We start from the raw sequence: 12,378 nt of genomic DNA on the forward strand, positions 1-12,378 counted from the left end.
TTGCCGGTAACGAGACTAAACGAGGTATTGGGATAACGACGATCAAGTCTCGGGCACGTAACGTACCGATTGACAAAGGGAATTGAATACGGGGTTAATTGAATCCTCGACATCGTGGTTCATCTGATGAGATCATCGAGGAGTATGTGGGAGCCAACATGGGTATCCAGATCCCGCTGTTGGTTATTGACCGGAGAGGTGTCTCGGTCATGCCTGCATATCTCCCGAACCCGTAGGGTCTACACACTTAAGGTTCGGTGACGCTAGGGTTGTAGAGATATTAGTATGCAGAAAACCAAAAGTTGTTCGGAGTCCCGGATGAGATTCCGGACGTCACGAGGAGTTCCGGAATGGTCCGGAGGTGAAGAACTATATATAGGAAGTGCTGTTTCGGCCATCGGGAGAATTTTGGGGGTCACCGGTATTGTACCGAGACCACCAGAAGGGTCCCGGGGGTCCACCGGGTGGGGCCACCTATCCCGGAGGGCCCCGTGGGCTGAAGTGGGGAGGGGACCAGCCTCTAGTGGGCTGGTGTGCCCCCCCTTGGGCCCCCCCTGCGCCTAGGGTTGGGAACCCTAGGGGAGGGGGCGCCTCCACTTGCCTTGGGGGGCAAGGCTCCCCCCTTGGCCGCCGCCCCCCCTAGGAGATCCCATCTCCTAGGGCCACCCCCCTGGGGACCCTATATAAAGAGGGGGAGGTAGGGCAGCCGCACCCTGCATCTTGGCGCCTCCCTTCCCCCTTGCTACACCTCTCCCTCCCGCAGACGCTTGGCGAAGCCCTGCCGGATCCCTGCTGCATCCACCACCACACCGTCGTGCTGCTGGATCTTCATCAACCTCTCCTTCCCCCTTGCTGGATCAAGAGGGAGGAGACATCACGCTGACCGTACGTGTGTTGAACGTGGAGGTGCCATCCGTTCGGCGCTAGGATCTCCGGTGATTGGATCACGACGTGTACGACTACCTCAACCCCGTTCTCTTGAATGCTTCCTCTCGCGATCTACAAGGGTATGTAGATGCACTCCTCTCTCTCATTGCTGGATGAACTCATAGATTGATCTTGGTGAACATAGGAATTTTTTTATTTTATGCAACATTCCCCAACAAGTATAACATTGCATATGAAGGTAAAGGGAAGGATTTAGAGAGTGCAAACACAATGAAGACACGGAGATTTTTGGCGTGGTTCTGATAGGTGGTGCTATTGTATGTCCACGTTGATTGAGACTTCAACCCACGAAGGGTAATAGCTATGCGAGTCCACGGATGGCTCCACCCACGAAGGGTCCATGAAGAAGCAACCTTGTCTATCCCACCACGGCCATCACCCACGAAGGACTTGCCTCACTCGGGTAGATCTTCACGAAGTAGGTGATCTCCTTGCCCTTACAAACTTCTTGGTTCAACTCCATAACTTGTCGGAGGCTCCCAAGCGACACCTAACCAATCTAGGAGACACCACTCTCCAAAAGGTAATAGATGGTGTGTTGATGATGAACTCCTTGCTCTTGTGATTCAAATGATAGTCTTCCCAACACTCAACTCTCTCTCGCAGATTTGGCTATGGTGGAAAGATGTTTTGAGTGGAAAGCAACTTGGGGAAGGCTAGAGATCAAGATTCTCGTGGTAGGATTGGAATGTCTTGGTCTCAACACATGACTATGTGGTTCTCTCTCAGAAAATGTGTAATGAAAGTGTAGGCACATTCTGATGGCTCTCTCTCTCAAATGGAGATGGGGGTGGAGGAGTATATATAGCCTCCACACAAAATCCAATCGTTACACACATTTGACCCAACTCAGTCAGTCCAAATAGACGAACTCGGTGAGACCGATTTAGTTCAAAATGTGAACATTAGGAATCTCGGTGGGACCGACTGGAACAACTCGGTGTGAACAATGTGCTAGGGCTTAGGGCAAACAACAACTTGGTGTGACCGATTGCGTCAACTCGGTGAGACCGAAGGAGCGCAACATGTCACTGTGAGAATGTCAAGCAAACTCGGTGTGACCGATTGCACTGACTCGGTGAGACCGAAAGAGTGCAATATGTCACAGTGAGAATTGCAAGGCCATCTCAGTGAGACCGAGATCCGTATCGGTGTGACCGAGCTGTCTAGGGTTTCTGGCAGTGTCTATGTCAAATGAACTCGGTGGTGTCGGATAGATCATTTCGGTGGTGCCGAGTTTGACTATGAGGTTTGGACATATTTGGAATGAGAAAGTGGTTGAGGGTTTTGGAGCAATATCACTAAGCACTTGAGCAAGTAGACCATTAAGCAACACCTCATCCCCTTTTAATAGTATTGGCTTTTCCTATGGACTCAATGTGATCTTGGATCACTGAAATAGAAATGAAGAGTCTTGAGCTTTTGCCAGTATTTGTCCTCGGCATTTTGAGGGGTCCACATCTCTAGTCCATGCCATGCCAATCATTGAACTTTCTGAAATATTCAACTTGAATGGATATTAGTTCAATGAGCTATATGTTGTTATGAATTACCAAAACCACCCCGTGATTAGTTGCACTTTCACGCGCTCTGCCAACCAAGTGGATGACTACTACTTGTGATAGATGTTGAATTTCCCAGAGAGGAAGGGTGATGTAGTATAGTAGCAGATAGTATTTCCCTTAGTTAAGAACCAAGGTTATCAAATTAGAAGGAGAAGGCAAACAAACAACTTCATCAGCATGTGCACACACACACACACAAAGCAAAGCAAATGCTTCCACCCAACAAAGGCAAGGGGCCGGGGTCGTCACTCCCCTTGTTTTTGCCAGTTGCAAGTATCAAATCCGATAGTGATAGATATAATAATAAAAGTAAAATAAAAAACAAATAATTGTAAGGTCACTTGAATATATTCGAGAGTGGACCCAGGGAGACATAGGTTCACTAGTGGCATCTCTCTCATAAATAGCATCGGTGGTAGACAAATTGCCGTTGGGCAATTGACAGAAAAGAGCAAAGTTATGATGATCATCTAAGGCATAATCAATATATATGCATTACCTCTATTACAAGTAGACCGTTAAACTTACTGACGTCTACTACTGTTACTCCACCCCATGACCGCTATCCAGCATGCATCTCAAAGTATTAAGTCCATGACAAATAGAGTAACTCATTAAGCAAGATGGCATAATGTGGACAGAATAACATCAACTAATATAGCCAAACCCCTTTGTTTTACCCTTAGTAGCAACAATACAAATACATGCATCGTCCCCTCTTGTCATAGGGCAAGAACCACAAGATTGAACCTACTACATGTTATGTTATGCTCTAAATTCAGGTATAAAGAGAAAGGCTAACTTCTGACGAGCGAGCGAAGTGAGGCCTGATACGTCTCCAACGTATCTATAATTTTTGATTGCTCCATGCTACTTTATCTACTTTTTTGGACTATATTGGGCTTTATTTTCCACTTTTATATTACTTTTGGGACTAACCTATTAACCGGAGGCCCGGCCCAGAATTGCTGTTTTTTGCCTTTTTCAGTATTTCGAAGAAACAGAATATCAAACGGAGTCCAAACGGAATGAAACCTTCGGGATCGTGACTTTCCAACCAAATGTGATCCAGGAGACTTGGACCCTACTCCAAGTAGTTCCCGAGGATGTCACGAGGGTGGAGGGCGCGCCCAGGGCCTCGTGGGCCCCTCGGAGCTCCACCGACGTACTTCTTCCTCCTATATATACCTACGTATCCCCGAACGATCAGAACAAGGAGCCAAAAACCTAATTCCACCGCCGCAACCTTCTGTATCCACGAGATCCCATCTTGGGGCCTGTTCCGGAGCTCCGCCGGAGGGGGCATCCACCATGGAGGGCTTCTACATCATCACCATAGCCCCTCCGATGAAGTGTGAGTAGTTTACTTCAGACCTTCGGGTCCATAGCTAGTAGCTAGATGGCTTCTTCTCTCTTTTTGGATCTCAATACAATGTTCTCCCCCTCTCTTGTGGAGATCTATTCGATGTAATCTTCTTTTTGCGGTATGTTTGTTGAGACCGATGAATTGTGGGTTTATGATCCAGTATTATCTATGGAAAATATTTGATTCTTCTCTGAATTCTTTTATGTATGATTGAGTTATCTTTGCAAGTCTCTTCGAATTATCCTTTTTGGTTTGGCCAACTAGATTGGTAGTTCTTGCAATGGGAGAAGTGCTTAGCTTTGGGTTCAATCTTGCGGTGTCCTTACCCAGTGACAGAAGGGGCAGCAAGGCACGTATTGTATTGTTGCCATCGAGGATAACAAGATGGGGTTTTTATCATATTGCATGAATTTATGCCTCTACATCGTGTCATCTTGCTTATGGCGTTAGTCTGTTTTTAACTTAATACTCTAGATGCATGCTGGGTAGCGGTCGATGAGTGGAGTAATAGTAGTAGATGCAGAATCGTTTCGATCGACTTGTTTTGGATGTGATGCCTATATACATGATCATTGCCTAGATATACTCATAACTATGCTCAATTCTGTCAATTGCTCAACAGTAATTTGTTCACCCATCGTAGAATACTTATGCTCTTGAGAGAAGCCACTAGTGAAACCTATGGCCCCCGGGTCTATTCTCATCATATCAATCTATATCACTTTATTTACTTACTTTGTTTTTACTTTGCCTTTACTTTTTACTTTGCATCTATCTATCAAAAATACCAAAAATATTATCTCTATCAGATCTCACTCTCGTAAGTGATTGTGAAGGGATTGACAACCCCTAAGCGTTGGTTGCGAGTTGCTATCGTTTTGTGTAGGTACGAGGGACTTGTGCATGGTCTCCTACTGGATTGATACCTTGGTTCTCAAAAACTGAGGGGAATACTTACGCTACTTTGCTGCATCATCCTCTCCTCTTCGGGGAAATCTAACGCAGTGCTCAAGAGGTAGCAAGAAGAATTTCTGGCGCCGTTGCCGGGGAGGCTCACGCAAGCAAGTCAACAATACCAAGTACCCATCGCAATCCCTATCTCTCGCATTACATTATTTGCCATTTGCCTCTCGTTTTCCTCTCCCCCACTTCACCCTTGCCGTTTTATTCGCCCTTCCTCCGTTCAATCTTGTGCTACCATGTGCCTTCTTTTTGTTTGCATCTTCGCTTGCTAAAAGTTTATGGATCCTCATCCACTTGCTAATCTCTTTAAGAGATCCAATTATGATGAACCTATTGCTAGTGAATTGAGTGCACTAGATTATCTTTATGAGGTTTTGCCTGAAATTCGTGAAGCTAAAAATTGTGATGAAGTACTTTATGAAGCGATTCACGATAGATCTTTGAATAAAAAGCATGATTGCAATGATTTTACTATAAATTCTATTGATGTCAATTATGCTAAAAATATGCAAAACCCTAAGCTTGGGGATGCTAGTTTTGCTATGTCCTCTACTTGTTGCAATGATCATGATTGGGGTGATTCTTCTTATGATCTTGAAAACTTATTTAATCCCCATGATGAATATGAGATTGATAATAGTGTTTGCAATAATATTGAAAGTGGGTTTGGAAGAGTGTCAACTTTAGATCCCACATATTTGGATAATGTTCAATCTTATGAAGTTTTGATAAAAGTGGGTTTGGAGAGGTCATGACTTTAGTTAATATTAATCCCACTATTTCAGAAGAGTGTCAACTTCGCATGCATGTGGATCATGTTGAGAATATGTTATGTGATAGCTATATTGTTGAATTTTCTTATGATCCTACATGTAATTATTATGAGAGAGGAAAATGTGGTTATAGAAATTTTCATGTTACTAAATTACCTCTCGTTATGTTAAGATTGCTATTGTTTCTTTCATCTTCCTTGCATATGCTAGCATTTGCTTGATATGATCATTTGTTTGCCTATAAGATGCCTATGCATAGGAAGTATGTTAGACTTAGATGTGTTTGTCATGTGTTTCATGATGCTCTCTTTGTGCTTCAATTCTTGTCTTTCTTGCGAGCATCATTAAAATTATCAATGCCTAGCTAGGGGCGTTAAACGATAGCGCTTGTTGGGAGGCAACCCAATTTTATTTTGTGTTTTTTGCTTTTGATTCTGTTTAGGAATAAATAATCCATCTACCTTCTATTTAGATGTGGTTTTATGTTTTAATTAGTGTTTGTGCCAAGTAGAACCTATAGGATAACCTACGATGATAGTTGATTTGATTCTGCTGAAAAACAAAAACTTTGTGCGCACGAATTTAGATGATAAATCACATGAACGTGATTTGGCGTTGATTCTTTTTGCTGCTGATCAATAAACAAATTTTCCAGGACGTCCTATTTTGGTAGAATTTTTAGAGTTCCAGAAGTTTGCGTTAGTTACAGATTGCTACAGACTGTTCTATTTTTGACAGATTCTGTTTTTCGTGTGTTGTTTGCTTATTTTGATGAATCTATGGCTAGTAAATTAGTTTATAAACCATAGAGAAGTTGGAATATAGTAGGTTTGACACCAATATAAATAAAGAATGAGTTCATTACAGTACCTTGAAGTAGTCTTTTGTTTTCTTTCTCTAATGGAGCTCACGAGATTTCTGTTGAGTTTTGTGTTGTGAAGTTTTCAAGTTTTGGGTGAATTCTTTTGATGGATTATGGAATAAGGAGTGGCAAGAGGCTAAACCTGGGGATGCCCATGGCACCCCAAAGATAATCCAAGGATACCAAAAAGTCAAAGCTTGGGGATGCCCCGGAAGGCATCCCCTCTTTCGTCCATTTCCATCGGTAATTTACTTGGAGCTATATTTTTATTCACCAATATGTGTTTTGCTTGGAGCGTTTTGTATTATTTTTGTCTTTGCTTGTTAGTCTAACACAATCATCCTTGCTGTACACACCTTTTGAGAGAGCCATACATGAATTGGAATTTGTTAGAATACTCTATGTGCTTCACTTATATCTTTTGAGCTTGATAGTTTTGCTCATTGTGCTTCACTTATATCTTTTGAGCATGATAATTTTTGCTCTAGTGCTTCACTTATATCTTTTAGAGCACGGTGGTGGATTTGTTTTAAAGAAACTATTGATCTCTCATGCTTCACTTAGATTATTTTGAGAGTCGTTGATAGCATGGTAATTTGCTTAATGTTAATATACTTGGTGTTCAAGATATGTGAAACTTTCTTTTGAGCGAGTTGAATACTAAGATAAGTTTGATGCTTGATAATTGTTTTGAGATATGGAGGTGATAATATCAAAGGCGTGCTAGTTGGGTGATTATGAATTTGAGAAATACTTGAGTTGAAGTTTGCAAGTCCCGTAGCATGCACGTATGGTTAAAGTTGTGTAACAAATTTGAAACATGAAGTGTACCTGGCTTGTGCATCCTTATGAGTGGCGGTCGGGGACGAGCGATGGTCTTTTCCTACCAATCTATCCCCCTAGGAGCATGCGCGTAGTACTTGAATTTTTGATGACTTCTAAATTTTTGCAATAAGTATATGAGTTCTTTTGACTAATGTTGAGTCCATGGATTATATGCACTCTCACCTTTCCACCTTTGCTAGCCTCTTCGGTACCGTGCATTGCCCTTTCTCACCTTGAGAGTTGGCGCAAACTTCGCGGTGCATCCAAACCCCGTGATATGATATACTCTATCACACATAAACCTCCTTATATCTTCCTCAAAACAGCCACCATACCTACCTATCATGGCATTTCCATAGCCATTCCGAGATATATTGTCATGCAACTTCCACCATCATCATCATGACATACATTACTTTTGTCATATTTTCATTGCATGATCTTGTAGTTGACATCGTATTTGTGGCAAAGCCACCATGCATTATTTTCCATACATGTCACTCTTGATTCATTGCACCATCCTGGTACACCGCCGGAGGCATTCATATAGAGTCATATCTTGTTCTAAGTTTTGAGTTGTAATCCTTATGTTGTAATCAATAGAAGTGTGATGATTATCATTATTAGAGCATTGCCCAAATAAATAATAAAAAAAGTCCCCAAAAAAGAAAGGCCCAAAAAAAAGAAAATAAAAAAAAGGAAAGGGGCAGTGCTACTATCTCTTTTTCCACACTTGTGCTTCAAAGTAGCACCTTGTTCTTCATGTAGTGAGTCTCATATATTGTGCTTCAAAGTAGCACCTTGTTCCTCATGTAGTGAGTCTCATAAGTTGTCTTTTCATACTAGTGGGAATTTTTCATTATAGAACTTGGCTTGTATTTTCCTACGATGGGCTTCCTCAAATGCCCTAGGTCTTCGTGAGCAAGCGAGTTGGATGCACACCCACTAGTTTTCTTTTGTTGAGCATTCATAGCTCTAGTGCATCCGTTGCATGACAATCCCTACTCCTCATGTTGACATCAATTGATGGGCACCTCCATAGCCCATTGATTAGCCTCGTCAATGTGAGACTTTCTCCTTTTTTGTCTTCTCCACACAATCCCCATCATCATATTCTATTCCACCCATAGTGCTATATCCATGGCTCACGCTCATGTATTGCGTGAAGGTTGAAAAAGTTTTGAGATTATTTAAGTATGAAATAATTGCTTGGCTTGTCATCGGGGGTATAGAAGTTGGGAACATCTTTGTGTGACGAAAATGAAGCATAGCCTAACTATATGATTTTGTAGGGATGAACTTTCTTTTGCCATGTTATTTTGAGAAGACATGATTGCTTTGATTAGTATGCATGAAGTATTATTATTTTTGTGTCAATATGAACTTTGTCTTGAATCTTTCGGATCTGAATATTCATATCACAATTAAGAAGATTTACATTGAAATTATGCCAAAGTATCACTCCGCATCAAAAATTCTTTTTTATCATTTACCTACTCGAGGACGAGCAGGAATTAAGCTTGGGGATGCCTGATACGTCTCCAACGTATCTATAATTCTTGATTGCTCCATGCTACTTTATCTACTGTTTTGGACTATACTGGGCTTTATTTTCCACTTTTATATTACTTTTGGGACTAACCTATTAACCGGAGGCCCAGCCCAGAATTGCTGTTTTTTGCCTTTTTCAGTATTTCGAAGAAACATAATATCAAACGGAGTCCAAACGGAATGAAACCTTCGGGATCGTGACTTTCCAACCGAACATGATCCAGGAGACTTGGACCCTACTCCAAGTAGTGCCCGAGGAGGTCACGAGGGTGGAGGGCGCCCCCCTGGGCGCGCCCTCTACCTCGTGGGCCCCTCGGAGCTCCACCGACGTACTCCTTCCTCCTATATATACCTACGTATCCCCGAACGATCAGAACAAGGAGCCAAAAACCTAATTCCACCGCCGCAACCTTCTGTATCCACGAGATCCCATCTTGGGGCCTGTTCCGGAGCTCCACCGGAGGGGGCATCCACCATGGAGGGCTTCTACATCATCACCATAGCCCCTCCGATGAAGTGTGAGTAGTTTACTTCAGACCTTCGGGTCCATAGCTAGTAGCTAGATGGCTTCTTCTCTCTTTTTGGATCTCAATACAATGTTCTCCCCCTCTCTCGTGGAGATCTATTCGATGTAATCTTCTTTTTGCGGTGTGTTTGTTGAGACCGATGAATTGTGGGTTTATGATCCAGTATTATCTATGGAAAATATTTGATTCTTCTTTGAATTCTTTTATGTATGATTGAGTTATCTTTGCAAGTCTCTTCGAATTATCCTTTTTGGTTTGGCCAACTAGATTGGTAGTTCTTGCAATGGGAGAAGTGCTTAGCTTTGGGTTCAATCTTGCGATGTCCTTACCCAGTGACAGAAGGGGCAACAAGGCACGTATTGTATTGTTGCCATCGAGGATAACAAGATGGGGTTTTTATCATATTGCATGAATTTATCCCTCTACATCGTGTCATCTTGCTTACGGCGTTACTCTGTTTTTAACTTAATAGTCTAGATGCATGCTGGATAGCGGTCGATGAGTGGAGTAATAGTAGTAGATGCAGAATCATTTTGATCTACTTGTTTTGGACGTGATGCCTATATACATGATCATTGCCTAGATATACTCATAACTATGCTCAATTCTGCAATTGCTCAACAGTAATTTGTTCACCCACCGTAGAATACTTATGCTCTTGAGAGAAGCCACTAGTGAAACCTATGGCCCCGGGTCTATTCTCATCATATCAATCTATATCACTTTATTTACTTACTTTGTTTTTACTTTGCCTTTACTTTTTACTTTGCATCTTTCTATCAAAAATACCAAAAATATTATCTCTATCAGATCTCACTCTCGTAAGTGAACGTGAAGGGATTGACAACCCCTAAGCGTTGGTTGCGAGTTGCTATCGTTTTGTGTAGGTACGAGGGACTTGTGCGTGGTCTCCTACTGGATTGATACCTTGGTTCTCAAAAACTGAGGGAAATACTTACGCTACTTTGCTGCATCATCCTCTCCTCTTCGGGGAAATCCAACGCAGTGCTCAAGAGGTAGCAAGGCCCGTCACCGATAGTCTTGGGCCGAAGAAGATCGGTATTGACCTAGGTCACATGTGTTACATATACCTCTAGTAAGCCACCGCACAGGATAAGTTGATCAGTTGTAAATCCCCGACGTTTGTAACCTCCCCCCATATAGTGAAGATTTGCTGGCTGGTGCCCGTGGTTTTCCCCCTTCGTGTTGGAGGGGCTTTCCATGTTAAATCTCATGTCTCCTAGTTGTTTTCGTTCTTCATCGTGTTGACTTGCCTATCGTATCTCTAACACTACCAAGCACCTTTCCTGCTGAAGATAAATTTATCTACTTGGACAAAAAGACGATAGACCAGAGAGAAATACATGGCTATAAAATTAGACAATCAAATAGAAATAATATCACTGAATGATCTGATCATAAACACACAATTCATTGGATCCCAACAAACACACCGCAAAGATTACATCGGATTGATCTTAGAGGAGATCATTGTATTGAAGATTAAAAGAGAGAGAAGAAGCCATATAGCTACTACTATGGACCCATACGTCCTGAAGGAACTACTCATACATCATCTCAGAGGCAACAAGGTTGATGAAGGTAGCCTCCCAAATGGCCCCCCCTCCAGCAGAGTACTAGAAAAGGCCTCTAGATGGGATCGCAGAAGAATAGAGGCTTGCAACAGCAAAAGAATTGTCTCGGGTCTCGCTTCGGGGGTTTCTGGATATATGGGAATATATAGGCCAATAATTAGGGCAAACAGAGTCACGAAAGGCCCACAAGTCAAGGTGACGCACTCTACCCCCAGGGCACGCTCCCTGCCTTGTGGTCGTCTCGTGAGTCTTTTGGTCATACCACGAAGCTTCCAGGGTCTCTTATTGTCCAGAAAAAATCGTCAAAAAGTTTTGTTGTGTTCGGACTTCTATAGGTATGGATTTCCCATGAAACAAAAAACATGCAGAAAACAGGAACTACCACCGGGCACTAAGTTAATAGGTAGTCCACCAAAATAATGTAAAATGGCATAAAAAGCAGAAAAAAAGATAATATAATAGCATGAAACAATCAAAATATAGATACTTTGTTGACGTATTAGCATCCCCAAGCTTAATTCATGCTCGTCCTCGAGTAGGTAAATGATGAATCAGAATTTTTGATGTGAAATGCTACCTAACATGTTCTTAATCATGTAACTCATTGTTGGGTAACGTTACATTGAAAACAAAAAAATTCTACGCACACGCAAGATCTATCCATGGAGATGCATAGCTATGAGAGGGGAAGAGAACATTTGCATACCCTTCAAGATTGCTAAGTGGAAGCATTTATCAATGCGATTGATGTAGTCATACACCTTCACGATCCGTCCCGATCAAGCACCGAACGTACGGCACCTCCGCATTAAGCACACGTTCAGCTCGATGACGTCCTCGCCTTCTTGATCCAGCAAGAGGGGTAAAATAGTAGATGAGTTCCGGCAGCACAACAGCATGGTGATGGCGGTGGTGAAAAACAATCTTCGCAGGGCTTCACCAAGCACAACGAAAACTAGACACAGGATAAACTAGAGGGGACAGGGTTGCCGGCATAGGGCTTGGTGATTCTCGATGTGTCCCGGGTGCTAGACCTGCCCCTCTATTTATATGTTGAGCCCTGGGGCCGTAACTTGGAGAAAGAGCCTCCTCAAAGTCGGTTTTGCCCGCAAGGCAAGAGTCCTTCTCGGACTCCAGGACCAAACGCTAGGGTCCTTGGCATTTGGGGTCAGACGGCAAGGTCCCTGGCTTCTAGCCCCTGGCCTTCGCAAAACTTCCTTTTGCACCTCCTAAAGCCCCATGGGCTTTACCCCTTGGCCCAAATAAAGTGTTCTCGCACCCGAACATTTCGAGAAATATCCGAAACCCCATCCGGTGAATTCCGGAACCCTTCCAGAGACCAAACACTATTATCCCATATATCAATATTTACCTCCAGACTATTCCGGAGCTCCTCATCATGT

Source organism: Triticum aestivum, chromosome 2B, assembly GCF_018294505.1.
Source record: "Triticum aestivum cultivar Chinese Spring chromosome 2B, IWGSC CS RefSeq v2.1, whole genome shotgun sequence".
Lineage (NCBI taxonomy): Eukaryota > Viridiplantae > Streptophyta > Magnoliopsida > Poales > Poaceae > Triticum > Triticum aestivum.